General features: G+C 41.6%; 1 protein-coding gene and 1 non-coding gene across 3 annotated transcripts in view; one reads left to right on the forward strand and one right to left on the reverse strand.

Moving 5' to 3' along the window:
• Positions 1–21,728, forward strand: part of ANKRD44 (ankyrin repeat domain 44) — a 325,289-nt gene that overhangs the window by 12,331 nt on the left and 291,230 nt on the right. The window lies entirely within an intron of this gene.
• On the reverse strand, positions 18,928–19,000 carry TRNAK-CUU (transfer RNA lysine (anticodon CUU)). Its single transcript has one exon. It is a non-coding gene; the product is annotated as a tRNA-Lys (tRNA).

Here is a 21,728-nt window from a genome sequence, read left to right on the forward strand (position 1 = left end):
GTAAATGATATTGTCATGTGTAATTTAGAAGCCAGATGACTTGAGTTTGGGATGCTCTGGAGCCTCATTATAATTAAGTCTTGGGGACCAGGAGGTGAGTGTAACATTTAGTTGCTAATGCTACTTTTCTTAGCAGCCAAGAAGAAACCATTTTATTTTGAGGGGCTTTGCTCTTTAGCAAAGAGTCTTATATCAAAGTCCCACGGCACTCTATTACTGTGTATACAATGTTTTAAAATGTTATGTCATCTCACTGAACAATTTCCAAAAAATATTACATGGGAGTGGCACAGTTCAGAGAATACCTAAGTTGCTGTCTGCAGATCTAGGCTATAGGCACATCTCTTCTCCTGACAGTGTCTCATACACAATTGTGACAAAACTTCTCTTGAATGTAAAATGGGTATAATAATACTTACTTTACACGGAAGTTATGACAATCCAGCGGGAAAAGTCTTTGTATAGCAACTGGTCTATAGACACTCAGTACATAGTCCTTGAATTTCTGGTTGGTTCATTTGCCAAATTAAAGATTAGTTCTCTAGGGTCAATTTCAGCTCGATGGGAATCTGATTTTATTATTTTTTTTGTTTTAAGTTTGTGACCATTTATCTGGTCTTTTTTTTTTTTTATCAGTAACTTAAACAACATTGAAAATGTAGAAAATTTTTTGTTTGTTTTATTCTTGTGTGAAATCTCCATACTTAGATTTGAGTTGTAGCATTTTCGTTCCTACAACTTTAGGAAGTGCATTTTTCTTTCCTTTTGGTTTTAACGAATGAACTGATTTAGTTTATTTGATAGAAGAATTTTATGTTTAAGATAGATCTAGGAGAATAAATGTGTGTTGAAAAATTCTGAGGAGTTTGCAATCATTCTTGATTTAAGTCGTCAAAAAGAACTGAAAATTACTTTTAAGAATGCCACTTCCTCTTCACAGAAGTATAAAACCATGTCTTTTTGAGGAAGTGTGTAAGAACAGAATCGTTGATAGTTGATAGAGCAGTCTTCATAAAAAGTCATCATGGGAGAATTTCTGAGAAACATTGGTGTAAAATTTCAAGTTTAGAATGAATGTACAACAGGATAGAAAGCCATACATTTCTCTGAAAACAAGTGTGATTAAAAAAGTCAGAAAAAGGGTTCCTTGTAAAAAGTCACTTTAATTTGGAGTCTTTTTTCCTTTTAAAACCGTAGAATGCTATTTGAAAAGATGGTAAGTGAAACATCATTGGATATGTGCGTATGTTTTAATTCTTTTTTTTTTTTTAGATTCATTTTTTTAAAGTAATCTCTATACCCAATGTGGGGCTTGAACTCACAACCCTGAGATCAAGAGTCTCATGCTTTACTAACTGAGCCAGCCACGTGCCCCATGTATTTTTTTAAAGTTTATTTATTTATTTCAAGAGAGGTGGGGGGAAAGGGAGAGCGAGCGAACAAGCACGGAAGCAGAGGAGGGGCAGAGGGAGAGGGAGAGAAAATCCTAAGCAGGCTCCTAGGTGTCAGCACGGAGTCCAACATGGGACTGGAACCAACAAAATGTGAGATCATGACCTGAAATCAAGAGTTGACTGCTTAACCTACTGAGCCACCCAGGTGCCCCAGAGAGAAATATATTTTAAAAAAAGGGAAGGAGTTGCCTGGGTGTCTCAGTAGATTGAGCATCCAATTCTTGATTTCAGCTCAGGTTGTGATCCTCAGGGTCATGGGATTGGCCTGAGTGGGGCTCCACACTCAGTGTGGAGCCTGCTGGAAATTCTGTCTCTTCTCCTTCTGCCCTCTCCCTTGCTTTCTCTCTCTCTTTATAAAAAAAAAAGGGGGGTGGGGGGAACTGAGAATGGAGGGAGGCTGACCATGGCTGACGATGTTACTTTCCAAGGTGAATGTTAGAGATGCTCTTAAGCTTTAAGCTAAAGTAGTCATCACCTGTTATACTCTGCTTCTAAACTAGTTTTTAACATTGCTCTTCAGCAACACTGACACTTATTTCTTGGAATTCTAGGATTGGAATAACCAAAGTGGAGGTTGTTATTTAAGCTACAAAAGAAATGACCAGAGCTATGTACCCAGAAGCCTGGAAAGAATCAGGCTGATGGTTATTTGACCCATTCTGTGGGTTCTTGCTGCTGATACCGAACCTTCTGAATCAGTGTAGTGACTGGCAGATATGAAATTATTTTACACAGTGGGAAGGCAGGTATTGGGGGCTCCTGGGACTAGTAATGAGGTTCCTGTGACATCTCTGGTTTTAAGTGCCTCCTGCTTGTCTTTGTGAATGGAACTCAAGAAGGACATTTCCTTATCACTGCTTTATCGTTTCAGTGAGCATTTCCCAGAGATCTAATTCTTACCTCCGATTCTGCCAGAACTGGCTGTGAGACGCTGGCAGTCATTACACTCTCTCTGGGCCTCAGTTTCCTCTAAGGAATGAGGATGTTGGTTAGAGGAGCTGACAGCTGTTCCAGTCTTTGATGGCTCTCACCCAGAGGCTGGCAAACTACTGCCTACAGGCTGAATCCAGCTCGAGGCCTGTCTTACAGACTGTTAGCTAAGAATAGTTTTTATGTTTTTAAATGGTTGAAAAAGATCAAAAGAATAATATTTTGAGACACATGAAAATTATTTGAAACTCAAATTTCAGTGTCCATAATAAAATTGTATCGGAGCAAATCCTCCCTCATTTGTTTATGTATTGTCTGTGGTTGCTTTGGGACCCCGAGAGTGGAATTAGGTAGTTGCCACAGAGATTGCATGGCTGGCAAAACCGAAAACTTTACTGTCTGGCCCTTTACAGAAAAAATTTGCCAACCCCTGCTGTACCCCAACACAGATTTGGGACCACACTCTTCAGATATCAAATACTACACTCTTGTTATCTTCGTATTTCCTATACTGTACTTTGATCTAGATTTAATTAGATTAATATAATTCTTGCTTTTATTATTTTATCCAGGAGAAAGTAGAGGCTTAGTTAGCTTACTTGGTATGTTTTTAATTAAAAGGAAAAATCCCCTTTAAAACAATAGTTTGTTTGTACTCAGACTTTTTTTTCTCCCTTTAGGAATCACTGTAGAGAAAGAAGCCATATGTTTGTATTTTAAATCATTTGCCTTTTAAACTGGATTTTTAAACTCCAGATGTGGATTCAGGAACAGTTAAAATGTACTTTTGATGTTCTCAAAGAGCCATGATGGGGGAGGAGAACTTTACTTCTTATATTTGAGAGTGAAACAAATCTTAATATTTTCGATTTCCCATTATATGCTAAAAATACTATTTTTAGTTTCTTTGAGTAGACACTCTAGATCACTGTGGGGATGGAAATGGCTTTAATCTCATGGAGAGCCAACTATAGCAACTGAATGAATGCATTTTGAAGATACACTCAATTACTACAAATGGAAATTATAAAATTAAAAAATAAATATCAATAATATCCACTTATCTAACATTTCCCACTATTCTAGAAAGTTCTCTTTGAAGCTAAGTCTGCTAATTTCTGTGTGAGTTATGGGTTTGAGTGAGTGAGTGTGTGTGTGTGTGTGTGTGTGTGTGTGTGGTGTCCAGTGTTCACATCATTATAATTTAGAAGAGAATTTGTCTCCCACTCTTATACTTCCAAAGTCATTTGAGTTATTCTAAAACTCCTTCTAGGCCTGGAGATTCTTTTGAACTTAGAAGAAGACGGGCACCTTGAACTGGTTAGTAAAGGGCAGAAGGGAGGTCAGTCAGCACATGTGATATTTCATCTAAAAGTTAGCTTCATTTTTCTCTTTTGATTCTCCAGAGAGAAGGAATTAATGGAGATACTTGTTGATAAAGATTTGTGAAGAAATTCATGTAGTGTATAACTTCAGAAAACATTGACAGTGACTCAGTACCTAAGCCAGCTGAAGACCTCCAATGTTTTCTGAACAATATCATAAAAATCTGGAGGAGACAGGAGGTGAACAGAATGGTAAAATTCCCATTTTTCAGAGGGAAAAACTGAGATGAGTGGTTATTATTTGGTTTGCCCGACTATTAGTGGGGGTAGAGATCTTGTTTTTCTCTGCTCAGTCTGAGATGCATTTCATTTGCCTATCCTCTTCTTAAACAGCACTTGTAAAATCACATGTCATTTCTATAGTTATATTTAGGATGTAGCCTGAAACACTGCATAAACACCCTGTGATAGAATACTGAAGTCTGCTGCCTAGGTAATTATTATGTGGGTCTAGTATCATATCATTTCCATTATCTAGATGAGAATGTATCACACACTTCAAAGTTGGTCTAGAAGAGAGAGCCCATTGTGTACAGGGCCAAAAGGGTTTTGCTTCATGGTTGCCCTCTGGGTGAAAAACTTTTTGATATGCAGAAGGCCATGGAACTTCGTTCTTGTTTGAAAACACTTGTAGCTGGTAGTTGTGTTGAAACACTAAGGCTTTCCCACACTCTCACCCCCAAAGTACCTCTACGATGTACTCTGTTTTCTTATTTAGAATTTTATGAGAAGTATGTGAAATTGCCGTCTGAAGGGAATGTTTGTCACAGAACTGCCTAATCTTTAGATGTGTCTAAATGCAGATGTATCTAAAGAGCACTTTCATTTTCCTTCTTACATGGAAGGAGGCAAGTTTCTCCGTGGAGCCTCTCACTTCTGGTTTTAATCCGTTTTTAGCTCCTTGATTAATGTGTGGCTTGGGAAGGCTGGAGCTAAGCCATTTATTTGCTGTTCACTTCTGGGGGAAAATGTTTGCACCCCTACTTTTTAGTATGCAAGGCTGTGGTTCACTCGAGTTTAGGTTAGCAAGGACTATTGAATGAATGAATGATCTAGGGCCAGTTTCTGCTGCTGTGTTTCCTTCTTCCCTGCCTTCACTCTCAGTTCCTTACTGTTTTACCTTCTTTCCTCATCCTGCAAACTTTACCACAAAGACAGGAAGGATAGAACACGATTAATTTTTTGTTATGTAAATAGCCTGACTGTAAGGATTGAAGGTAGGAAATATTGCTGAGTTTTTGGTGGATTTTTTTCTTAGTACCTTGTTAAATGTATACAATCAAGAATTATGTGGCTGAGCAGTACCTGGGTGGTTCAGTTGGTTAAGTGTCTGACTCTTGATTTCGGCTCAGGTCATGATCTCACTGTTTGTGGGTTCAAGTCCCACATTGGGCTCTACGCTGACAGCACGAAGCCTGCTTGGGATTCTCTCTCTCCCTCTCTCTCTCTCTGGTCCTACCACACTTGCACTTTCTCTCTCAAAATAAATAAATAAACTTAAAAAAAAATGAAAGAATTGTATGACTAATAGTTCAGTGTGTCATGACATGAACAGACCTGAAACAGCTCCCTCCCTCTCCAGTCAAGAAAATAGAAAGAAATATTTGCTTATTATTTTATCTTATTTTTTTGTAATTGCAAGAGGTTAGACTGGCTTTAACTGGGACAGTCACTTACATAGGAAGTGACTTTTTTTTTTTTTTAAGTTTATTTATTTTGAGAGAGAGAGACAGGCAGAGAGAGAGGGAGAGAGAAAATCGCAAGCAGGCTCTGCATTGTCAGCATGGAGCGCAATGCAGGGCTCAAACTCACAAACTGCGATATCATGAGCTTAGCTGAAATCAAGAGTCAGGTGCTTAACCTACAGAGCCACCCAGGTGCTCCAGGAAGTGACTGTTAATGTGGGTTCTTGGTTTAAGTCTCTAGTTTAGTTGAGCCCAAGGGAAGCAGAATATGCTTCCCACCACTGATCCTGGGTAGACAGAAGGGAGGGCCACCCCAGGCCATCTACTGATGCTTATGAGCACCTCTGCAATGTTTTTACCCCCAAGTTCCACTCCCAAAAGGTTTTTGCAAACAATGTATCCCCTTGCACATTTTTTAGGTTGACATCTGAAGTTTTCCATCATAAAGTTAGAAAGGTACAAAGGATATATATCACTCCTGGCATAATGTAAATATTGACTTTTAAAATGAAAAGGTGATATCACTGTTTGGATTGTATTGAATGGAATTTAAACGCTGTTGTGATTTGATATGCCCCATCATCACTTACAAAACACACGAGCAAGCTCTTCCTTAATAGGTGGAAATTTTACATTGTTCCCTTTTCTCCTTGAATTCAATACTTCCATTCCACTTCCTCACACAGAATTTTATCCAAATACAGTACATTTAAAAAGCCCCAATTATCCTCTGGTACTTTGCAATAAAAATATGATCCTAAGGTGCTTAGAGTTATATAAATTCCTGGATTGAATTTCTCTTTGTAATAATTATTATACTACTATTTATCAAAACATAAATATATCCCAAAGATTGATAAATTATTAGTAAAACATGCACAAGTTAGACATTCTTATTTGAGGTGTGTTTCTTGATTGTTTGATGAGGCTTTGTTTCCTGGTTTAAATTAGTTCATGATAAAGGAAGTTAATGGAAGGAAAGGAGGTATGAATTAAAGGAAGTTCTCCTGACTCACATATCTTGAACGTGCCCTTTCTCTACCAGACATTTTTACACCTTAGGGACAATTCCCTTGGTCCAAATCAGAATGGGTGAGAAGTAAGTCTACTTTTTGAGGGAAGATGGTGAAGAGGAAAATGGGAAACAACAGCAGAGTGATGCCTCAGCCACAAACACATGACTTTTAGCAATGTGGACATATGGAAGTGGAGGTCTGGAACGTGATACCCACAAAATAACCCGTGCCTGCAAACCTCTTGCAAAGTCTTCATGGGCTCCAGGGGTCCAAGGCCGCCTGGGTAAAGCTCACTACTCTAGAGAGGCAACGTTGGATGGGCTGATGTCATCACAGCTGGTGGCCTGCATTCCCCTGCCCCTGTAGCCCCATCAGTTGGCCAAATATGGGTCACTGGGCTGGGTCACCTCAAGTGTGAATGACAGACACAGTAGTCAAGTGTCATAGGCAATACAGATTGCTTTTGAAGGCTGTGCTTGCATTTTTGAAAAACTGGACTAATATGTGTTAAAACTTTAACTTTTGAAGGTAAGGTGGAGGGATATGTAGAGGTCTTTATATATGTTCTCAGTTAAACATGTAAATTAACTAGCCTTTAATTAACTAATTCATTAACATTTCTTTCATGATCTCTGTGTTTCTTTTTTTTTTTATGCTTATTTTTGAGAGAGACAGAGAGAGAGAGAGAGAGAGAGAGACAGAGCATGAGTTGGGGAGGGGCAGAGAGAGAGGGAGACACAGAATCCGAAGGAGGCTCCAGGCTCTGAGCTGTCAGCACAGAGGCTGACACAGGACTTGAACCCATGAACCACGAGATCATGACCTGAGCCGAAGTCGGATGCTTAACTGACTGAGCCACCCAGGAGCCCCATCATGGTCTCTGTGTTTCTTCAGGACAATTATAGTATGTCAATACTTGATGATAAGTTGGTTTTGTGTGTTTGAATATTTGGGCAGCTTATCTCTGCAACTTTTGAAGCTTTATTTGGTGTTCATGAAGACTTCCTCTTGGGCATGTTGAATCAGGTCTCTACGTGCCCTCCTTATGTTTCACTCTGTGCAACTGATTGAGTAATAGCAGGATGTCAGTAATGGTGTTCCTCATTAGATTTTAAAATTTAATTAGAATTTGATGTATTGGAAAGCTAATTTCTTCTTTTTTAAAAAAATTTTTAATGTTTATTGTTTTTATTTTTGAGAGAGAGAGCGTGAGCAGGGGAGGGACAGAAAGAGAGAGGGAGACAGAATCTGAAGCAGGGTCTAGGCTCCAAGCTGTCACCACAGAGCCTGACGCAGGGCTCCAAAACTCACAGACCGCGAGATCATGACCTGAGCCGAAGTCGGATGCTTAACCTACTGAGCCACCCAGGCGCCTCAGAAAGCTAATTTCTTATATTTGAAGACCCAGATCCTGCTTTATACCTGACCTTTGACAAACCAGTTGCTTGCAGGAGTACATCTGACAGCAACTTTGGTTTGTTTAATTCCTGAATTGGCTAACACGTCCCCTGATTTTGTAAATTGAGAATTTATATTCTACTGGGCAGTTACTTTACAAAAAACGAGGTGAAGTATCTGGATATAAAATTCAGAGTGATGTACGTTTGCACGTGTATGTTGAATGGATCTGTCTGGCTTTTCCGTGCAATGCTGCAGTGCTTCACCAGTGTTGAAAATGGTTCTTCGAAGAGAATGCTGGGATCTGATGACTAGCATTGCTGGTTCCTCTCTTGCTCAGCTCCAGACCAAACAGAAACATGCATCCTCCGCCAAGTATTCTGTGACGTCACAAGGCAGGCCCTACAGCACCGTGGCTTTTTCTTACACTTTTCCTTTTTGGGCTGCGGGAGATTTAACCTCTTTCTTGACTCTTCTGCCTCCTTTTTTCAGTTAAGGGGTAGCTATTAGAGTATATAGGGCAACCAGTAGTATAAAATCCTTTTTAAAAAAATAGATTTTATTTTTAGAGCAGTTTTAGGTTCACAGCAAAATTGAGCAGAAGGTGCAGAGTTCCCTTATACTCGCTGCCCCACCTCACCCCTTCCATCCCCCACTATTTACACCCAGTGCCAGAGGGGTGCGTTTGTTACATCCACGCACCTGCGCTGACACATCATTATTACCCAAAGTCCATAGTATACGTTAGGGTTCCCTCTTGGTCTCGTACATTCTGTGGGTTTTGACAAATATTTAATGACATATATCTGCCATTATCGTATCATACAGAGTAATTCCACTGCCCTGAAAATCCTTTGTGCTCTGCCTGTTCACCCTCTGTCCCCCCTAGGTCCTGGCAGCCACTGATCTTTCCATTGTCTCCATAGTTTTGCTTTTTCCACAAAGTCATGTAGTTGGATAGATTCTTTTTAAAAAGGATATAATAGGATAAGAAAATTTGGGAACTTCAATGAATCTCAGAGAGTTTCTATTATGTGGCCTTTTCATGCTTATCAAAATTTGGTATTTTCCAACAGTTTGAATGGGAACCAACTTGTTCAGCTTCACAAGCAAAAAAGTACTTTGCATTGTTTAAAGTCAGCTTAGATATTTCTGGGAGAAGCAAAGAGAAGCATTAAAAAAAAATTCAAGGTGGAGGAAGTAGAAGGACATTTTTTTCTGTCCTTAGAAATTCCTTAAAGAATTCTTTAAGTCAACTTTGGTTGCCATTTTGATAGCATTTTGGGAGATCCTGGATTAAATAAAAAGGGATTGCTTTCAAATTGAGAGAACTGGTATTAAATAGAAACAGGCTCAGGTGGAAGGTGGAACTGGAATCTATTGAGGCAAAGATGCTTAGAAAGGATAATGTGCTTTAATGGTGCCATTGGGGAACTCTTGTAGAGCAGCAAATGTAGACCAGGTGCAGTGGTCAAATGGAAGTGTTCTCTCCCTTGTGCAGAACGGGTCAGCTTACCATTTTACTTTGTAAATTAAGGGGTTAGTACTCTCAGACTCTCCCAGAGCTAGCTGTGGGTCAGGCTTTTCATGTGGGAGATGGAATGGTTGAATTGCTTGCACTGGTACTCAGTGATGAAGCTGGCAGAGGGTTCCCAGAAGTGACTACACTAAAATCTCTTCTTTTTATCAGAATCTGATACTATGTCATTTTATTGATTGAAAACATTTTTTTAACGTTTATTTAATTTTGAGAGACAGAGAGGAGCAGAACATGAGCAGGGGAGGCTCAGAGAGAGAGAGAGGGAGACACAGCATCTGAAGCAGGTTCCAGGCTCTGAGCTGTCAGCACAGAGCCCGATGCGGGGCTTGAATCCACGAACCAAACCATGAGACAGTGACCTGAGCTGAGCCGGCGCTTAACTGACTGAGCCACCAAGGCGCCCCATCATTTTATTGATTTTTTAAAAGCTCTGTACAGGTTCTCTATCAGCCATACATGGGTTTTTGTGTTCTCTCCTTTTTGTTTTTCTATAATCCATTTAACCAGGGTTTATTTTGCAGGAACTTGTGAAGGGGGCATGCCCGAGACTAACAAACAGTCCAAGTCTTTAGGGCTGTGACACTAGGCTGTTAATAGCGTAAGAGACTCTTGGTGGTGGAAGTAAGTCATAAAGCCACAGAAGGGTGTAGGTTCTTGTGAAAGTAAAAATCTACTTAGCATGTTTATGAGAGAGGAGCGGGAGTCATTGCTCCATTAGAGCCAAGCAAGCATTAAAGCTCCAACATCCAGCTAGACTATTTCCCATAGTTTAGCAAATCACTTTAACCCATGGCTTCCCACACTTTGCACCGTTTTCTCCAGTTGCTCTATCACAGGCAGGGCTGCTGTGTATGGATCATGACCCAGAAGAGGAATAGGTTGGAGCTCCATGCCGCAGGTAGCATTTTATGGCATTGGACCTGCTCCATTGATTAACTCTTAGCCTCCATGGTCCCAGCCACATTCTCACAGGAGGAGGGTTTGTGAAACTTGTTGGTGGACATTTTGCAATGTGACTCACCAGGGGCCATAGGCCTTATGTAACTCAAACTCTAACTTTTCATCACTTCCTGCAGAATGTGTTGTAGAAGGATTGAGGGATTTGGCTAGAGGCTGGTGGGTGATACTCAAACTCACTCAGGATGTGAAGTTCCTGGGTGGGCTTTGAGATGCACATTTCTTGGAGTGCCACAAAACTGAAATTTCACCACTTCTGTCTTATGAAAAAGGCCCTGCTTCACTAGCAGAAAATAGATTTCTATTGTGGGTGTTGCTGGTCTTTATATCTTAAAATTTAACAACTTAAAATTGTGTAAGGAATCATTTCTAGGATTTCATTTAAATACACATGTAGTTTTTGACCACACGTTGCCTTAATTTCTTGTGAGATCTTGTGGTGGTAGGTTGCTAAGGTTGTAGAGAAATTAATGGGAAAGTTACAAAATACAAAAGAGTAAATGCCATATATCATTTTATGATGATGATGATATTATTATTATTTTTTTATTTTTAGAATTAGGAAAAGGACTCCATTGTTCAGTTTTCGTGGTAAGGCAATTCGGACCTGGTCGTAGGATATGGATATTCTGGGGGAATGATAGTTGGAAACCTCTAGAACAAATTGCAGGGAAAGCTCAGAGAAATCCTGATAGCCTCCCAGAGGCCCAAGGGACTTTCATTCATTCTCTTCATGCAGTTCTTTGATGTTGTTTGTAAATGCATTTCACTAAAGTGAGTTGCATCTCTTAATGTCTGTCCATGTTTGGAGGTACTTTGAGAGTTGATCTTATATGAAATGAACATGTTACACATTTGTTCATGTGAGGTTACTTTATTTTCTCCAGAGAAATGTAGATATTTCAATAGTATAAATTATATGAAAGCATCTTAGCTTTAGTTTGCCTGTACCCCTCAATCCAGCAAGGAGACAACATCCTGGACATTTTTTTTTGGAGATAACTGTCTTGCAGTCAATTCATTTTCTTCCTCTTGGCGAAATGGGAGTTACTTTGCTTAATTAAAACCGGAAAACCATTGTCAGCCCTTGTATAAGGCACCAACCCCTAGGTAGTTCACATCAAATTTCTTTTGAGGCTGGTAATTTTCAAAGCCAGCAATAGGATGTAAAGTAAGTCTTTTGCTGAATCTAGCAGCAGATGTGTTTGGAAAGTGAGGAAATGATGTTGCTAACTTGCTAACTGTATTTTGAGGGATAATGTGATGGGGTGTAGTTTGACTGGTATTTCCTCTTTTAAAGAAATGCAGGCAAAGTTTTTCCTTGGAATTTAAAATGTATATATTACTCTAAAAGCCTCCTGGGAATTTGAAACTGCTACTTGCTTGCTTATAACTTTCCCTCATTTTGTTCCCAGCAGTGGAAGGAAAGTTTAAATCTTGTTTCAATCTGTGGTAAACTTTCTACAGCATGATACTTGTTGGTCAGTGTTAATTCTAAATCAGTGTTCTGTCTAACACCGTATAAAATGATTCTGATACAATTGTAGACACTAAAACGTCTACCATGTTTTCCAGTGGAATGTTTTTACTTGGAGGCATTGGAGAAAGGCTGAAGGGGCATGGGGAGGGACTGTTACTGCTCGTGTGTGTGTGTGTGTGTGTGTGTGTGTGTGTGTGTGTGTGTGTGTATTTTGAATGCTAAACTGAGCTCAGTCATATATGAAGATTGGATAAAGGTAGTTCAGTTCAGAGAGTTCCAGGCGGGGATGTTGGAGTGGTTTTGATGGAGCACGATGAATCCTGGGTGTGTGGGGCAGATCCAAGGACCACCCTGGGAAGACAAAAGGCATGACATTGGGAATTTTAGCAGGTTTGCAGGAGAGGGATTGAACCCACCTTTTTACTTTCCTTTTACATCCAGGGAGAGTTTTCCTTTTACATCTGGGGAGAATGAAGATGAAACAGTTGGAGTGGAATGAGCAGTAATTAAAATAGATGGTGGGTAAAATGGTGGAAGTGGGTAAGTTCTCTGAGCAAGAGGAGAAGCCAGATGGATGATCAGTGAGAGAAGCCCCTACTTTTCTATGCAGAGAACACACTAGGGCCTCTGCTTTTATGAATTAAAAACATAGCAGCTTTCAGATGATTACTTGGCAAGTTAACTAGTGGTGCTCTATATCTGTTTTATATCTGAATTATTCTTATAATTCTCTTGGTAGGTTTTTTTTTTTTTTTTTTTTAAGAGAGGGAAACATCATTGGAATACTTCTATGGAAGAGTATCTTCTGTGTAAGTTTCTAAGTGTCACTCAGATTCCCCCTTACCCAGGTTCATTTCTCCCACGTGGAGACTGGTGGGAGAGTTTGGCGACCCCTGTCTCAGAACTTGGTTACCCTTCTCTGACACAGCCCAGGTGACACCAAACTATACTGTTTAAATTTCCTTACAGTAAGACCTAATCAATTTAAAAAGCCCATTATGATGAATTCCCTTAGGAACAAACAGAATGGCATACAATTCATTTTTCCACTCAATAAATATTTCTTGAGTCCAGTATATTTCATGTCATCTCTGGGCAGAGCCCCTAGATATAGTCTGTATTGACATTTCAGTATTAATCTTTGTGTTTCCATATAAAGCAATTCAAATAAGAACTAATAGTGAAACAATGACTAGCATGATGTGCCTTTTTAATTATAGTAAATATTTAATGTTTCCCTACAAAAGAATTGTGTTCATAACGGAAACTCAACTATTGAAAGCCCAACAAATTAAGTACTTGGATGACAATAGTTGTCAAGAAAATATATATTTTAATAATTGGTAACAATTTCTCAAAAAACGCTTCAAGTAGCAATGAAGTCATTGGGATCCCTATTACCAAAGTGGATATTTAAAATTACATTTCTCTCTTGCAGCTGTGTTTACAGCAATAAAGGGGCAGTAAGGGTCGGGGGAAGGTAAAGCTTGGCAACTGTACCAGGCTTATGTAGGCCAGGGCAATGTCTGAAAAGGGAGGGGTGTGGATCTTGGTATGGAGAGATTTCCAATATTGTGCTATTCCAAAAAGTAGCTCAGTGATATCAAGATTGTATTTACTTAACTCCAGCACCAAATGTGGTGGGTTTTATGGAAGGGAAAACACTGTTCATGACTGTCTTTCCCACTCGGCCGCATCTATCTGTGGACAATATGCTGTATCCCCAATTCATTGAAAGGAAAGGAATGTTATTCCTGGAAGTATTTTTATGAGCCTGGAGAGCCCATGTTGTGAACAGAACCAGGGCTTAGGAATTAATGTAGAGAAGATTCTAGTAGTCAAAGACTTTTTCAATAAGGAAAAACATAATCTTAGCTGGAGAGGTTTAGGAAGATAGTAGCAAGATAGAATAATGGAAGCAGAAAGGATACATATGTTGGGAATGGATTGGTAACATGCAACTGTTAATTGTAAGTTAACCTGTTAATTAGTGGTTGACTAACATGGGTAGCTGTGTTTATCAAGCGATAGTGATACTCCTTGGCAGCTCTTAACTTTTTCAGCAGTCAAGGCAATGAAAGAACAGTTCCTGGCCCACGGAAATGTCATCGGTGTGGCCTGTCAAGACCGTGAACATGGCACAGCAGTGGCTGAAGGCTTCCACACTCCGTCTCTGCCTCTGCATAATCTGCCCCAACCGACCTTAAACCGTGGAGTCAGCTCGAAATCTCTCCATTTCTCTGTTGAGTTTGTGGTTCAGGCACAGGTAACTGAAAACAGATGTGCTGAGTGCAAACGGCTAGCGTTCCTGTTGAGCTCTTGGTGATGGGGGATGGGGAGCGAACTGTGCCTTTTGCAAACCTTTGTGCTTTTGTTGTGTGTGCAGTTTTCCCATCTCAGCAGTCTCGGTCCACATTCTAGCCAGATGCTTTCCTTTTTGTTTCTTGGAGGCACTGCTGCTGAGGTGGAGGGGAGCCTAGCCCCCTTATTCTTCACACTAATCTTTTTTTTCCCTGTTGCCGGTTTCCTGTCTGTAAACTGCACATAGCCTCCTGGGACCCAGGGTGATTTTTTCCAACCTAGCAATCGCCTCTTATGATTCTTCTGTTAAACACTCATTAAGCTGTTCAACAGCCCTAGGGACAGAGTGAATTGACAGACCTGTCACATGCCCAGGGTTAAAAGGGCAGTGATTGGACACCAAGGAAGAGAAATAAGATGGTTTAGAGACAGAAGTATAGCATAAACCCTAAGTCCTAGGGAGGACCAAATTCTTAGGGTGGTGATTGCTGAAGTGACAGCAACAAACCTCATGGCACCATGAGAGGGGAGCAGGGGAGATGCTGGGGAGGAGGCAGTGTTCCCGGGGTTCACAGTCCAGCTGCGGCAAGGTGGGAGCATGTGGAAGCAGAGAAGCCACAGTGCAGGACAGCCCGTGTACAGGGCGGGCCTGTCACTCTCATGGCAGTCGGGAGATGGGGGTGAGGAGAGTGTCCAGGGAGGGATGTTTCCTGAAGAGCAGCTTTGTGGAGGATATGTGATATGAGCTGTTGTTGTTGTTGTTGTTGTTTTTTAAATTTTCTCAGTGTTTATTTATTTTTAAGAGAGAGAGAGAGAGAGAGAGAGAGACAGAATCTGAAGCAGGCGCCAGGCTCTTAGCTGTCAGCATGGAGCCCGATGCGGGGCTTGAACCCACAAACCATGGGATCGTGGCCTCAGCCGAAGTCAGACGCTTAACTGACTGAGCCACCAGGTGTCCCGACCTGGTTTTTAAATGCCTCATGGTAGAAGATTGACAAACTGGTAAGAAAGAGGGTGGGGGCATTTGGGGTGGAGCTCAGCAATGCAAGAGAGAAGAGGTGGGGGGGTCTCTGTGCAGGATTTCCAGGACTGGTTTGACTAGAGCAGAGGGTTTGCACAGGAGCTGCGGGAGGTGGATTGGAGAGAATGGACTGCGGTGTGCAGGCCCCCTGGAAGACGTCTAGGAGGTGTGGATTCTGAGCAGAGCCACGGAAGACTTGATCAGCTGTGTGGGTTGTGCAAAGTTGTGTTTTAGGACAAATAATCTAACCATGATATACAGTAGAGAAGCAATGACTTATTTACTGCCTAGACTGTGCGATACAGTTTCTCAGCCATCTTCCAGTTAGAAATGCATTTTCATTGTGTACAGGCAGGGCCCCTGGCATTGTATTAGGAAGTGACCCTCACAGTCTTGTTAGTTAGGAGAGGGAAATGCTTTATCTCCTTCTCTTAAATCCACAGAAGCAATATTTTATCAGTCTTTGAAATGTGGTCTGAATGATGGATATGCAATCGTCTCTTAAATACAGCACTGCTAAGCTCAGCCCTGCAATCATGTGGTTATGAAATATTACCCAGCCTGAAACCAGAAGAAAAAACCCTTGAGCAGCCTGACCTGCTCACAGCACACCATATGAGAACCTAACCTTTGAAGGGACATGGAAAAACTGGAGACTGCATGAAATGCAAATGAGAATTCCATGTGGAGACATTCTCCTCTCCGAGTTTTTGGTATTTTCTTCTCTTGAATGTTTGCTCCAGACCACACCACCTGTTTCTGCTCCAAATGTTTCCAAGGCCAAAGGTCTCTGCTCAGAGATTTGAGGCACTTGCTTGCTGCTGACCCGCATTTCATCCCTGAGGGAAGGGAAAAGGATGAAGAGAAGATGGGCAGAAGGGACTTTTAGTCTTTTTGGTTAATAAAAGTTAGGGCCACAAAGCAGTGCCTTGATTGGAAATCTTCATCCAGAAACGTCTGATCTCCTGGCAATGTACCTGGAAGTTGGAGGGGCCATGGGAAAAAGGTATAATACGTTGGTGTTAGTCTTGCTCCAGCTTAGCAGAAGAAATTCGCATTGCCCACGATAATGCACAAAGTAGTTTGGTCCTGCCTTACCTGCATTATCTTTGCCAGGTCAGCGTAAGGCTGATCCAAAAGAAGCCTGAAGTCTGATTTTGACTGGTTACCACTGGGTAATCCTGCTGAATGTGGCTGGTCAAACCACAGTTTTATTCATTGCAGAAGCCAGGTCTTCTTCAGACTGTGGATCTGGGGTTTTCATCATGGCAAGACCATAAATCAACAGAGGGAAGGAGCAATGTGGAGCCAGTGAATTTTCCTTAGGGTCCTGCAGACAGAGGAGTAGCCATTCATCTGTCTCTGACCTGGGACCTCGTATCCCCTGTGACATATTCTGACTTCCCCTTTGGTTTACCAATCTCATTTCACACTCACGAAAAGTGAAAGTCTTCTCTGTTTTCATTTCAGTCTCTTTTTCCATGGATAATGTAGTAGCCATTACACGTTGGCTTATAGTTATAGACTCTTTATTCTTTTATGTATATATATATATATATATATATATATATATATATATATGTTTATTTTTGAGAGAGAGAGCAAGAGCACATGAGCAGGGGAGGGACAGAGAGAGAGAGGGAGACACAGAATCCGAAGCAGGCTCCACGCTCTGAGCTGTCGGCACAGAGCCTGATGTGGGGCTCGAACTCATGAACCGTAAGATAGTGACCTGGGCCGAAGTTGGACGCTTAACCGACTGAACCACCCAGGCGCCCCATATAGACTCTTTATTCTTAAGTGATATGACAAATCACCGATTTAAAGCATACATGGAACTTACCCTGTGTTATTGGGGGCCCCTCCACTGCTTACTGTGATTGCCCCACTCCCAGGTCACCCTCAGCTGCTCTCATCTTCCCACCCCTCCTACCCCGCCTTTCCAAAAGGCTCTGGAGATATTCTAGGTGGTGTGGTCCCCAGGTCAGCGGAAACAGCACCACTGCAAATTGTTTGAAATGTAAATTTTAGGGCCCTACCCAGAATCTACGGGCTTTGGAAACTCTGGGGGCAGGCCCAGCCTTCGGTGTTTTAACAAGCCTCTTAGGTGATTGTGACGCAGACAACATTCTAGGTGTGTGTGTTTTTTTAAAGTTTCTTTTTAATGTTTATTCTTGAGAGAGAGAGAGAGAGAGAGAGAGAAAGAGAGAGAGAGAGAGAGTGAGCTGAGCGGGAGAGGGTCAGAGAGAGAGGGAGACACAGAATCTGAAGTGGGCTCCAGGCTCTGAGCTATCAGCACAGAGCCCAATGCCGGGCTCAAACTCATGAGCAGTGAGATCAGACCTGACCTGAGCCAAAGTCAGACGCTTAACCAACTGAGCCACCCAGGCACCCCTACATTCTAGGTGTTTAAAAAACAGTTAACAACCAATGGCTTATGAAGAGCCTTGATCTTTCCCTTTTCAGTGATAAAAATAAGTTTTGTATCTACCTGGATGTACATCCAAGTTGTAGAATAAAAACAGAATCTGATGCATTTCATCTTCATTCTATTCATTGTTGACATTTTCTGTATTAGAATGGGGAAGCTTAGCACTTTGCAATTTAACAGCTAGTTAAACACCACTTAACCCCTTAGCACTAGCCAATTGCTTTTCCTCCAAGCCTGTTTCCATCCCCACCTTCCCACCAATACCCTCCTGATTTGTGCAGTCACTCACTATTAGGCTAATTTGCTGCTCTGGAGACAGTGTTAAGGTGGCTCTCTGATTAGGTGGGAATTGATTAAGCAGAAGCTGCTTTATTCTGTTGCTAGGTCAGTGGAAGCAACGAGAAAGGTCTCCTTCTAAGCCGCCTTCCATTTTGCTATTGCCTCAATTAGGTTGCTTTTCTGTGATTCGTGGCTTATTAGCATTGGTGACTCCTGCATGCCCATTTTCCTCCTAGAGCCTTTCCAGCCGTATGTGAATAATACAGTAATAATATTAGGAGTCCCTAATAATGATAGTTTCTTGTTGTTGTCCTGAATGCTGGTGACAGGTAAAAAGCAAGATGAAAATGCAGCTTTTGGATAGAAATCATACTTGTTGAAACTCCTTGGGCCTTTTCCCATACTCACCTCCTCTCCCTTCCTTTGGACCAGGTCCTGAGTATTATTAGCTGGATGGTTAAGCCCTGTCCTTTGGGCTGTGCGGCCTGAGTTTGAAACCTTGAGTTAAGTTACTTGACTTCTCTAGGCATCAGTATTTTCTGTTGAAAGACCTGGGCAGGAAGGGTATTTACTCCAGAGGGGGTAGCTTGGTGTTTTGATGGAGATAATATATGCAAAGGGCTTCTGCAGTAATGCTCCCCAGAGATGAGGCTCCCTCTCTTACTGTTTCTCAGACCCTCACTCCAGTAAACCCTCTTCTAGACACCCCTTGTAGGCTAGTGTCTCCCTTTCTTGAATTCTCTAGGGTGAGAATAGGCACTTAGTTGGTTTCTTTTCCTGGCACTTGACAATTATGCTCCTGATGTTATACTTAAAATTTTGCCCTTCCCTTTTAGACCGTGAGCACCCCAGGCTAGGTGATGGCTTGGTGCACCCTCTCTCCTCTGTAGGTGTGGCTACCAAGCCTGGGTGAGCATCACATTCACCTGGGGAGCTTTGGAAAAAATCCAGATTCCTGGGTTCTAGCCTCAGAGAACATTTTGGTGAGTTGGAATTTAGGAACATAGATTTTTAAAAAACGCAGTATATTTATATTTTAAGTAATCTCTTTGCCCAATGTGGGGCTTGAACTCACAACCCTGAGATCAAGAGTCACATGCTCTACTGACTGAGCCAATCAGGCTCCCCGTAAGAACCTAGATTTTTTTAGTGATTGCCACAGATGTTTCTGTGGCAGGTGGGCCTCAGACCCCAGTTTTAGAACCAATTCTGTGAGGCAGTAGTTTCCAACTCTGTCACATTCAACATCCCCTTGTATATGTTTTGCAACATCCTCTTTACTTCCTGAAATGAAACTCATAGATAATAGACCTCACTTACACGCAATATTAAAAAAAATCACAAGACTCCAACTGTATATAAAGGAGGAAAAAATGAAAATAATTTATAGCTTATATTTTAATATGTATACAGCTACATTAGAAGACATAATGAAATAATCAGATAAATTAGGTTTAAGAAATATTCAACTGGGTATTATCAATAATTTTATGTATAAAGCCTTAGAAATAAGGGCTAAATAAATCTTTTTATGTTTATCACTAAGAATAAGACAACTATAAATGTAGACCAATATAGGTTTGTTACAGAGGTGACTCAATAATCATGAGTGACATTCCTGAAACTGTCATCATTTTTGGAGATGACAAAAAATTCTTGGTAAAGTTCTCAATAGAATAAATACATCCTCTCTTGATTTATAGGGTGATCAAATTCCTAACAAATTTAGTGTATTTAGAACTGGACAACATTTTCTATGAAATGCATAGTTAAGATCTACACTCAATTATATAAACTTTGTTTCTTCACCTTTATGAAAGTTGTATGGGACATGATCAAGAGGGACCTTCTAGAGCATTGTAGGAGTCTAGCATTCCTACTCTCCCCTCCCCAGATTTCAACAAGCCCTGCAACCACTGTAACAATCAAAAGCTCCTCACCCAGTTCCAAAGCCCCGAGCAGCAGTGCCACCATGTAGAATCACAGCTACAGCGATAGAAGAACCTAAACTATGATCAGTGCACGGGAGTCCTGTGACCTCCAGCAGGTTGCCCACAGGACATTGTGTTCTGTACGTATTTCGTGAATATGAATGAGTCACCAGACTTTGAATACCTGAAATAAATGGCATGTATGCAAAACAACAACAACAACAAACCCAGCAAAAGCAAAAAAAAAAAAAAAAAAAAAACAACAACAACAACAACAAAATTTATGGGTATAAAGTTTCTTTTTTCTAAACCAGAATTGGCCTCTGCTCTTAGTCACATTATAGAAACCCTGGGGTACTTTAAAAAGCTCTGTTGCATGTTTGGTTCTCTGGAAGCAGCTTCTGACGTGGAATTTGGGGTGTGAGATGCTCACTGGGGAGCAACATCTAAGAAGGGAAGGAAGCACGACTGGGTAGAAGAAGAGGTTGTAAAGGTCTCAGCCAACCTGGTGGGAAGCCCTGCGGTGACTATTTGCAGTCTCGGTGCCCTGCTTTGTGCCAGAATTGCAGGCCTCTGTCACCAGACGGGGATCCTCACATGCAGAAAGGCAGGAAGGGGCGGCCTGGGGAAAGCTGCTCTTGGCAGCTGAGGCAGACCCTGAGGGAGCTGGTAGCCGGAGGTGGTGCACTGCCTGCACCCCCAGTGGCTTTGGGTGGCAGTCCGCAGACAAAGAGGGATGTGGGCGGCTCACCTCCGGGCTACTACAGGGTTTGTGTACATCCTCACTCTGCCTCACAGTAACCCTAGGAGATAGACACCGTTATCATTCCCACTTCATAGATGAGGAAACTGAGGCTTGGGGAATTTTCACTCACTTTCCTGGTGTAAGTACCTAACTGGTGTCTCAGTGAGGACTGGATTCCGGGCCTTCCAAATGCCAGCTTCCCTCAGTGAGTTCACATGGGGTTGACAGTTTTCCCTCCCTCCCTCCCCTTTTCTGTGGCTGGTGTGAAGTGCTGTGGTCCTTGCTGGAGTAGGACACCTGAACTGCTAAAGCCTGTCTCATTCATGTGGTTTTTTTTTTTTTTTTTTGTAGTTGGATGAATAGCTTACAGGTTGATTGGCACAGTGAGGTAGAAATATCTGAGTTCTTTTAAATTCCCAGATTTTATCACTTGATCAGCTTAAGGAATTAATTAAAAAAAAATCCTTGACATGCCTGATTGCTGCTTGTTTTGTGATAAGATTTTCCTTCCAGGTTGTTTCTGGCATAGATAAGGACATTTGATTTAGGGGCTTTTGAAAAAGAGTGCCTTGGGCCTTCAAGATATCACTTCCCAGGCCCCGGCCAACTGGAGTTAGCGGGTGAACCTCTCTCTGCCTGGCAGGTGCCTAGGAATCTGAGGTGTACTCCAGGAAGCCCGGGCCCTCCAGGCACACAGGCCTGGTTCCCCGCCCCACTCCCTCTTCCTCTCTCTTGCCAGGCAGCTTTAGCCCTGGGCTCTCAGTGACCCATTGGAAAGGCTTTCAAATAATTTCCAGGTCTCCCAGGGAGAACTACTGTCTTTAATCAAAGGCAAGCCATTTCTGCTACTGTGTGTTGGAATAACTGGCTTTTTAACAAATCAAATGAAGATGACTGCTAGGTTTGAGGTCGGTCATAGGCAAGTCCAGTGGATCATAAGCATTATTAACTCCAACACATGAAATAAACACAACAGGAGCACAGCTGTTAGTAGGATAGTTTAATGTTTTTGAGGCTAGAATTCTTTTTAAAAAATTTAATTTTTAAAAATCACAAAAGATAGGGGTGCCTGGGTGGCTCACTCGGTTAAGTGTCCAACTTCAGCTCAGGTCGTGATCTCACTGGTTGGTGAATTCAAGCCCCGTGTCAGGCTCTTTGCCGCCAGCTTGGAGCCT

This window comes from Lynx rufus, unplaced genomic scaffold, assembly GCF_022079265.1.
Source record: "Lynx rufus isolate CCGP_SWC_20201006 ecotype Redwood Valley unplaced genomic scaffold, mLynRuf1.p SCAF_2, whole genome shotgun sequence".
NCBI classification, from domain to species: Eukaryota; Metazoa; Chordata; class Mammalia; order Carnivora; family Felidae; genus Lynx; species Lynx rufus.